At 48.4% G+C, this 10,343-nt stretch overlaps 1 pseudogene; it reads left to right on the forward strand.

Moving 5' to 3' along the window:
• The first annotated feature begins 123 nt into the window (after positions 1-123).
• LOC107730465 (lysine-specific demethylase 5A-like) overlaps positions 124-10,343 on the forward strand; it is a 13,301-nt pseudogene continuing 3,081 nt past the window's right edge.

The following is a 10,343-nucleotide window of genomic DNA, read 5'->3' on the forward strand; positions in this document are numbered from 1 at the left end:
AAGCCGTGCAGGTGTTCAGATTAGACATCATGGCAGCAGGTGAGACATTCAGCGGTTCAGTAGCAGACAGCAGTGCTGTTCAGCAGACAGCGGCGTGTAAGACTGTGTGTATGTGTGTGTGTGTGTGTCCAGATGACGAGGGCTTCCTCAGGAAACAGAAGCACATGAGGGCTCAGGCGTTTGCTATTAAAATGCGTCCGCGCAAGGAGGTGCTGGAGGTCAATTATGTGAGTATGACGTTTGTGTGTCATAATGCTTTATATCTGTTCCTGTGTTTGAGCTTCTACATTGATCAGTACAAACTGCACTCAAGGGCCCGTTATACATCTGCATCTGACCTGCTGTTTACACTTAAAGATCTGCATTAATGTGTCTCCGTCATTTGAATACAGGAGCAAAGCGTCAGCCATTTGTGTGGAATCAAGCTTCCAGCAATCAGGCTCTGTTACTGTCATTACCAGTAAATCTGTTTTATTAACATGAACACCGCTTTATTACCATTTATTACTTGATGTCCAATAATTGCTGGTGAAATTATCTAGGTTTTTGGAGACAAACTAGTGATGTGATTTCTGGCTCATTTCCACTAACCAGTCCTTTCAGATAACCCATGCAATGTGCGACACTTTGGGTAAAAGCGTCTGCCAGATACATGCGTGTAGATGTAATGAGATTCATCCAGCTCTTCATTCATCACCTTTCTAAGAGTCTGTGTCCAGTCAATTTTACAATGCTTTTCACAATACTCATAATTTCAAAGCAGCCTTGCAGAAAATCATGATGTTAATGTTTGTAATATATTTATGCTTTATAGTTACATTTAGCAGATTACAGCTGAATGATAATAAAGTTACATTGTGCAAGGATATAAACAGTCATGCAGCCGAGATTTGCTTTACTTCTGTTTTGTCAGAATTTAAAAGAAAATTAATTTTAGAAAAGTAAAGAAAATTTAAATTAACTCAAATTTGCCAGGTCTGGAGGAAATATAAAGCTGAAAGTCATGTAATAAACAGTGAAAACTAATGCTACGCTTTGTGATAATATCCCCTAAGAGGAGTTTGTACATGGAAATGAGTAAAGGACCTAATACTGAGCCCTGTGGCACTCCATGCTTCAGTCCTGCAGAGTCAGCAGTTCATCATTTCAAAGCACATCTTTAGACTCAGCGCTCTCTTCTGTCCTGTGTAAACGACCTCTGCAAAACATGTCTGCTCTGTGTTTTTGACCTAAAACTCTGTTACTATGCAGCGCAGCTTTAATCGCTATTAGTCGATGTTCAGAGTGTGTGTGTGTGTGTGTGTGACTGACAGATCGACCTGTACATGTGCATGGCGTGTGGGCGGGGCGACGAGGAGGACCGCCTCCTGCTGTGTGACGGCTGTGATGACAGCTACCACACCTTCTGCCTGATCCCGCCGCTGCAGGATGTGCCCAAAGGAGACTGGCGCTGCCCCAAGTGTGTGGCGGAGGTACGGCCGCCCTCACAGCTCAGTACACACACACACACATGCTGTAACGAATGCTTCTCTGTGATGCACTGATCTCCCGTCACACAGGAGTGCAGCAAGCCTCGCGAGGCGTTCGGCTTCGAGCAGGCCGTGCGCGAGTACACGCTCCAGAGCTTCGGCGAGATGGCCGACCACTTCAAGTCTGATTACTTCAACATGCCTGTTCATGTAAGTGTCGTTAAAGAGCGTCTACACGCTTCTCAAGAGTTAAAGCAGAGTTCTGGGTTCAGAGTGCAGCGCTAACACATGTAAACATGCTGAGTGTGTGTGTGTGTGTGTGTCAGATGGTGCCCACGGAGCTGGTGGAGAAGGAGTTCTGGCGTCTGGTCAGCAGCATCGAGGAGGACGTGATCGTGGAGTACGGCGCTGATATCAGCTCCAAAGACATGGGCAGCGGATTCCCAGTGCGAGACGGCAAGAGAAAACTTATCGGCGACGAGGATGTAAGATGCTTCATTTCATACAGCTGCATCTCACACTAGTGCATGAAGAAATTTCATTGATACATTTTATACACACACATATATACATGTGTGTTTCCTCTATTTCTCTTGTGATTCTGTGGTGAGATATGACCATTGACAGGTCTTCTTGATTCTCACGTGTATGCGCAGGAGTACGCAAGCTCGGGCTGGAACCTGAACAACATGCCGGTGCTGGAGCAGTCGGTGCTGACGCACATCAGCGGGGACATCAGCGGCATGAAGGTGCCCTGGCTGTACGTGGGCATGTGCTTCTCGTCCTTCTGCTGGCACATCGAGGACCACTGGAGCTACTCCATCAACTACCTGCACTGGTGAGTCCTGCGCACTCGTGCTGATGTTCAGCGCCTGAGACACTGAGACGAGTGACGTGTATGTGTCTGTTGATCAGGGGCGAGCCCAAGACCTGGTACGGCGTTCCAGCACACGCCGCCGAGCAGCTGGAGTCCGTCATGAAGAAAGTGGCTCCGGAGCTCTTCGACTCTCAGCCGGACCTCCTGCATCAGCTGGTCACCCTGATGAACCCCAACCTCCTCATGGAGCACGGCGTCCCGGTACGGCCTCCTCTGCATCTGCCCTGCATTCTGCTGCTCACCGGCAAACCAGCTTAACACTTGCTTAAGAAATGAACAGTGAGATGAGATATTTGACCCCTGGCAGCAGTATTTTAGGACAGTGTTATTTGACAGATATTCCTCAGCAGTCACTGACAGGGCTCATTATCATACAGGTGTACCGGACCAATCAGTGCGCGGGAGAGTTTGTCGTCACCTTCCCAAGAGCCTATCACAGCGGCTTCAATCAAGGCTACAACTTTGCTGAGGCAGTCAACTTCTGCACTGCAGACTGGGTGCGTCCTCTAGAGCCACAGTGAATCTTCAGCAGGTCTTCAGCGTGTGGTTTGCTGTGTTTGTATGTAGATGTGTGTGATGACATATACGTGTGTGTTGTGCAGCTGCCCATCGGGAGGCAGTGTGTGGCGCATTACCGGCGTCTGCAGCGCTACTGCGTCTTCTCCCATGAGGAGATGGTGTGTAAGATGGCGGCCGATCCGGAGAGTCTGGACGTGGAGCTGGCGGCGGCTGTGGTCCGAGAGCTCGGAGACATGATCGAGGAGGAGAGCCGACTGAGAGCAGCCGTGCAGGAGACGGTGAGAGAGACCCGGCCTCACAAGACTCCAGCAGTTCACTAGCAGGAGTACTTCATAAATGTCCAGTACCGCAGAAATTATAATACGCTGTTGACAACGACTTTAGTTTAACAACTTCTACATCAGGGTAACATGGGGCAAAAATACAACAAAATTAATAAAAAATGCCACCAAAATTCAAGATGTATAGAGAACAAAACCTTTTTTTATTCTTTATAACATATAATAGTTTAGCAGTATCACGTAAGCAAGCAGGGTTTCCGCAGGGTCTTAAAAAGTCTTAAATTGTACAAGAAAGTCTTAATTATGATTTCAAGAGGTCTTAAATTTGGGGACGGTAAGACCAGAATGGCGATATGGCTGAATGTGACGATTAAACTTGAAAAGGCTATGATTTCATGAAATAAACACGAGCGCTGCAGGTTCAGAGTCCGGTGCTGCTGCTTTGTTTACAGCAGTTACCGGGGAAGCAGTTGTATTTCTACCAAACGCTCCTCCTGCTGGCAGAGAATGAATGAGCATTTTATTTCTCCAACAAAAATCCTTCCAAACACAGCCACAGCACTGTTCTGCGTCTCTGAGCAACATGAGTGTTTTGTTCCTGAATGAATCAACTGTTTAAATGATTCGGTTCAATCGCAATGACTCACTTATTAACAGTGACTTGCTGCCACCTACTGGCGGTTTTAATTTCACATCAGAGCTGCATTAAATGCATCTAAACACCTCTTCAGATGCAGCTTCTGTGTTTCCTCTGCACTGCAGAGATTAATTCTGTTGATACTGATTTAATTTGCTTGCTAACAGCCCAAATGCAAGAATTTGACTCAAAAGATGGTGCACACTTTTAGAAAAAATGGCTTAAAGATAAAAATGCCCATAAAACTCGTTGGAAATGATTCATTTCTATCACTGCTGTGAACTGAGCACACAGAATATGAAGAATATCAAACACTTCAGGAGTCAGCAGTCAGCACATTAACACACTCAGAATATAATAATTAATAATTTTGACTTTTCTTAAAAATGGTTTAAAGGCTGAAATGTAAGGTTTATCATTTTATAAAACTTTGTTTTTGTGAAAACTTGTATCTGAACTGTAAATTATGATTTTTACAGTAATCTTACGGTTTAATATGGTACTATAGACATTGCACTACCCCGCTCATATGGTATTAATTTTAATCGTGCAGGTCTTAAAAAGTATTAAATTTGAGCTTAAAAATCCTGCAGCAACCCTGGCAAGAGTGTTGTTTTCTTGAATATTGGTTCTCTTGGAAATCTAATATTGATTTTATACAACAGTTAAATAAGAAGTTAGTATTAAGGGACTTTGAGACGTTTTAGAAACAATGCTGTCAGTTTTTCAGAATGAAAATAGTTTGAAACAAAGCTAGAGCAGAACTGCTGTGATTCTCCAAGTAAACTTTAAAGTCTTTATGAACTTCATTGCTGAATGTTTCAACAGTTTTGAACAAATTATTTGAGTGAATGATTCACTCATTAAAACCTCGTTAACACCTACTTGTGAATTTAGTTTCATATTTTAAAGTAGGCTATCAGCTTTTTCTTCTTTTAGTATTTCTGCATTTAAAGCATTGATTTCACTACATTATGCAATTAACAAGCCTATAGTATCTTATTATTCTAATTGAATTTATTGCTTAAATGTAATAATTTGACACAACTTGACACACACATTTAACAAGTTTATAGAAAAAATTGCCCTTATAAAATTAAAAAAGCCCCTGGAAATCAGTTTAATATTGTCTTTTAATATTGTTAGAAATTAATATAAATATAAGACATCTTGAAAGTATCAGTAGTGAAAGCAGTAGGACTAATAGAAATAGAACAAAGAAGCTGACCAGCTGTTAAATAAGTACTGCTTGAGTGTGTTTGCACTGGTCGTCCTGCAGGGGGTGCTGTGCTCGGAGCAGGAGGTGTTTGAGCTGGTGCCCGATGACGAGCGGCAGTGCTGGAAGTGCAAGACCACCTGCTTCCTGTCTGCGCTCACCTGCAGCTGCAGCCCGCAGCGTCTGGTGTGTCTGCATCACGCAGCCGAGCTCTGCAGCTGCGCAGCCAGCAACAAGTGCCTGCGGTACGCCTCTGACACACACAGCTGCACCGCACATCGCTGTCATCAGTCCTGATGTGCTGATTAAACTAGAAGCTTTCACTGCCGTGTGCTGCAGGTTCAGGTACGATCAGGACGAGTTTCCCGCCATGCTCTACGGGGTGAAGTCACGCGCGCAGTCTTACGACACCTGGGCCAAGAGGGTCACGGAGGCACTGGCGGCCAATAACAAGAGCAAGAGAGGTCAGACACGATGCCGAATCGCCACTTTAGTCCACATCTGCAGGTTATAAAGGGGTGGCTCTGCTTCCACAGATCTGATCGAGCTGAAGAAGAAGAGAGCGTCCCGAGAGCAGCGCACAGAAAGCTGGCAGCAAGCTGACGGTGGAGGAGCTGAAGGTGTTTGTGGAGCAGCTGTACCGCCTGCCCTGCATCATCAGCCAGGCCCGACACGTCAGGGTGAGTCCACGAGCCTCCGCAGCCGTCTGAGCTCTGATATATGGTCTGACGTGTGCCCTCCTGTGTGTGTGTGTGCCGCAGGAGCTGCTGGAGAGCGTGCAGGACTTCCACGAGCGGGCGCAGGCGGCGCTGGCCGACGAGACTCCGGACTCCGGGAAGCTGCAGGCGCTGCTGGAGCTGGGCTCGGGGCTGGAGCTGGAGCTGCCGGAGCTGCCGAGGCTCAAGCAGGAGCTGCAGCAGGCGCGCTGGCTAGACGAGGTGCGGCTGACGCTGATGGAGCCGCAGCGCCTCACGCTGGAGCTGATGAAGCGGCAGATCGACTCGGGCGTGGGCCTGCCGCCCCATCACGCCGTGGAGAAGGCCATGGCCGAGCTGCAGGAGCTGCTGACGCTGTCCGAGCACTGGGAGGAGCGGGCGCGCGCCTGCCTGCAGGCCAGGTGACCTCTCGTTACGGCCAAAACTCAAGCAAACCATTTAGTCTTGGGTTGTTGTGAAATTCTGTGGTTGTGACTGTCGTCCGTCTGTCTCTCTGCAGGCCTCGCCACAGTCTGCTGACGCTGGAAAGCATCGTGATGGAGGCCAAGAATATCCCAGCGTACCTGCCCAATGTTCTGGCCCTCAGAGACGCCCTGCACAAAGCCAAAGAGTGGACGGCCAAAGTGGAGGCCATTCAGGTGACAGAAGTGTTTAGGCATGACCCTGTGAAACACACGGTTTACATTTATTCAATTCGCAGGCGCTTTTATCTACAGTTACTTACAAATGAGGAATACAACAGACTACTCATCTGGAAGAGACAATAAACACAAGAAATGCTAGTAACAAAAGGTTTCAGCCATTGTTCAGAATAGTACAAGTTAGAACAGTAATGTATTAAGGGAAAGTGAAAGATTCTGCATTCAGGATGTGGGTGGGAAGACCATTTCACCATCAAGGTATAGTTAAGAAAATGCTCTGAGAGTGATTTTGTGTCTCTACGAGCGACCGCAGGCTTCTGGAGAGGAGATAGATGTAAGAGCGAGTGAAGTAGGAGCATGCAGGGCACTGAATTTGAGAACAATAAAACCAAATTTGAGAAATTAATAAAAGAATTCCAGAAAAAAACGGAAGTTCCAGTGGAATCTGGAGTACACATTGTAGTAAGCAGGTGATTAATCACTGTTATGATTATAAGGGGGTCCTTTGAAACTTTTCTCCCTGTAAGGGGTCCCTGGCCCCAAAAAGTTTGAGAACCCCTGGTCTAGATAACATTTTTGAGAGAAATTTAGAGTAAACAAGACATGCAGACATGCGGGTCATGTGACTTGCAGATGACGCTTGAACAGCGCATGCTAGTTCAGAGATGTTTCTATAAAGATCAAAGTTATGAATGCTGTGGAAGAGATTATCACTGTGACGTCTCATCAGTGTTGATCCAGCTTCATTGCTGAATCAGGTGTAGCACGTCATGTGACCTGTGTCTCGATCTCCACGAGCAGAACGGCAGTAACTACGCCTACCTGGAGCAGCTGGAGGGTCTGTTAATGAGAGGACGCTCCATCCCCGTCAGATTGGAGGCTCTGCCGCAGGTGGAGTCACAGGTGGCTTCTGCTAGAGCCTGGAGAGAGAGAACCGCCCGCACCTTCCTGCAGCTTGAACTCTAATCAAACACACCTGAACAAGCTAATCAAGGTGTTTAGGATTGCTAGAAAGTTACAGGCAGGTGAGTTTGATCAAGGTTGGAGCTGAACTCTGCAGGAAAGTGGATCTCGAGGGCCAGAGTTGAGAACCCCTGCACTAGTGGAATATGTTGGAGAAAATTATGTGCTAATTATTTGGTTTAGGGCCCAAAAGTTTAGGGCCCAGTATTTTTATGGATATAAATGTCTTCATGACAGACATGGTTTCTGGACTGCTAAACACGATGTTCTGCCTCAGGATTTTTTGTCTCGTTTTCTGGTACAAATAACAAAAATCAAGATGCATTTACTTGAACCAAAATGGCTTAAGAAGAAGTCATGTTTTCTGAGAAATTAATCAAAATTACATGGGTCAAGTCTGAAAACAAGACCACGTATCCGCCAGTGAGGTCAGGACAGTCCGCTGCTGCGTGAACCTGTGATGTTCATCTTTACTCACCTGCGGTCGATCTCTTGCAGGTGCTCAGTCCGCGTGTGGACATCGGCGTGTACGGCAGCAGCAAGAGCAAGCGCAAGCGTGTCAAAGAGCTGCTGGAGCTGGACGCTCTGAGCGACCTGGAGGACAGTGTGGAGGACACGCGTGACCCCGCCGCCGTCGTGGCCGCCTTCAAAGCCAGAGAGTGGCAGGAGCTGGAGGCCATCCACTCGCTCCGCGCCGCTAACCTGGCCAAGATGGCCCTGGTGGAGCGCATCGAGGAGGTGAAGTTCTGTCTGTGCCGTAAGACAGCCAGCGGCTTCATGCTGCAGTGCGAGCTGTGCAGGGACTGGTTCCACGGAGCCTGCGTGCCGCTGCCCAAAGCCGGCTCGCAGAAGAAGCTGGTGTCCGGCAGCAAAGAGAGCAAGTTCCTGTGTCCGCTGTGCCAGCGCTCGCGGCGGCCGCGGCTGGAGACCATCCTGTCCCTGCTGGTGTCGCTGCAGAAGCTGCCGGTGCGGCTGCCCGAGGGAGAGGCGCTGCAGTGTCTGACCGAGAGAGCCATGGGCTGGCAGGACCGCGCTCGACAGGCCCTGGCCACTGACGAGCTCTCCTCCGCCCTGGCCAAGCTCTCCGTGCTCAGCCAGCGCATGGTGGAGCTTGCCGCGCGAGAGAAGACCGAGAAGATCATCAACGCCGAGCTGCAGAAGGCGGCCGCCAACCCCGACCTGCAGGCACGTGACTCCACACCATCACGTCTGATTATAGCAGTGCTCCACGACTAACTTCTGTTTCACTCTCAGGGCCACCTCCAGACCTTTCAGCAGGCCGGTTTCAGCAGGGCCACTGAACTAGCCTGATCTCCGTTCCCTCCTCAGATCCGGTGGCGCCGCGCAAGCAGCCCAGGAAGACGCCGCTGGTGCCGCGCAGCCTGGAGCCTCCGGTGCTGGAGCTCTCGCCGGCGGCCAAGGCCCAGCTGGAGGAGCTGATGATGGAGGGAGACCTGCTGGAGGTGTCTCTGGACGAGACGCAGCACATCTGGAGGATCCTGCAGGCCACACACCCGCCCTCAGAAGACAAGTTCCTGCAGGTCATGGAGGTGAGATACGCTGTCACTGTGCATGCACGTGTTTCTTGTGTCCACGCACTGACCTCTTTAAGCTGCTGTGCTCCCGCAGCCTGAGGACGCTTCGCTGGACAAACACGTCAAGCTGAAGCTGAAGGACGTGGAGAGGAAGAGGAAGAGGAAGCTGGAGCGAGCCGAGCAGCAGCTGCTTCTGGCCGCCGGCGGCGTGCAGGGACGATCCAAGTCCAAAGACATCAAACGGGTTCTGGAGCTCAAGCCCAAGAAGAAGAAGCTGAAGCTGAACCCGGACAAGTCCCGCGAGCTGAAGCAGCTGGCCAAGCGTCTCGCTAAAGAGGAGACGGAGCGCAAGAGGAAGGAGAAGGCGGTGGCCAAGGCCGAGTTTCCCAAGGAGGGCCTGGAGAAGAAGAGCCGGAAGATTCTGGACATTCCCTCCAAGTACGACTGGTCCGGAGCGGAGGACTCCAACGACGAGAACGCTGTCTGCGCCGCCAAGAACTGCCAGCGGCCGTGCAAGGATAAGGTGAGTGATGATCCTTCACTGGAGTCTGACTGTGTTGACAGAGGAACTGCTCACACTAGGCATGGTTGCCTTGAACCGAGTGCGATTGTCCCCTGCTGCCCTGCACTCACATTGCACTTTACGTTCTGGACCGGAATTATCGTAAATATGAGTTTCTTAATCAGAAATGGCAGTGTTTCCCACAGCCTTACACTCCCCGCCCCCACATATATATATGCAAATTCATTCTCTGCCAGCAGGAGGCGCTTTTAGAGCGGGAGAGACAGAGGTTTCTCCGGTAACGGCTGTACACACAGCAGCGCTCCGCTCACAGAATCTGCTTTATCAGTAGGGGTGGAGCGGTACACAGATGTCACGGTTCGGTACGTACCTCGGTTCGGGGGTCACGGTTCAATACGATTTCAGTACAACGGGGGGAAAAAAACAAATCTACTATGCACGGTTTGTTTTCATTTATTTTGAACAGACAGTAGGCAGTAGTACAAATTACAATTTTTTCCACCTAGATGTGAAAATACTAAATATTACATTGTTATATATATAAAATCTGCAGTACATATCAGAGGTTTCTCCGGTAACGGCTGTACACACAGCAGCGCTCCGCTCACAGAATCTGCTTTATCAGTAGGGGTGGAGCGGTACACAGATGTCACGGTTCGGTACGTACCTCACAATGTTTTCCACCTAGATGTGAAAATACTAAATATTACATTGTTATATATATAAAATCTGCAGTACATATATACATACAAGGAATAAATTCTTGAAATATATTTGATTTAGGTTACAGATAAACAAGAGAAAAAAACAGTGCGACACGTAACGTAGCCTATATATGCTGAGTTTCAATTCCCTCAATTTGTTGGCAGAATTAAATGGCAGAAAGCGACATCCTATTTGTTTTCTTTATTTTACAAAAGCACAATGTTTTGTTTTCATTGTGAGTGTACACAAATAAAAGCAGAC

This window comes from Sinocyclocheilus rhinocerous, unplaced genomic scaffold, assembly GCF_001515625.1.
Source record: "Sinocyclocheilus rhinocerous isolate Xijiao unplaced genomic scaffold, SAMN03320098_v1.1 scaffold5874, whole genome shotgun sequence".
NCBI lineage: Eukaryota > Metazoa > Chordata > Actinopteri > Cypriniformes > Cyprinidae > Sinocyclocheilus > Sinocyclocheilus rhinocerous.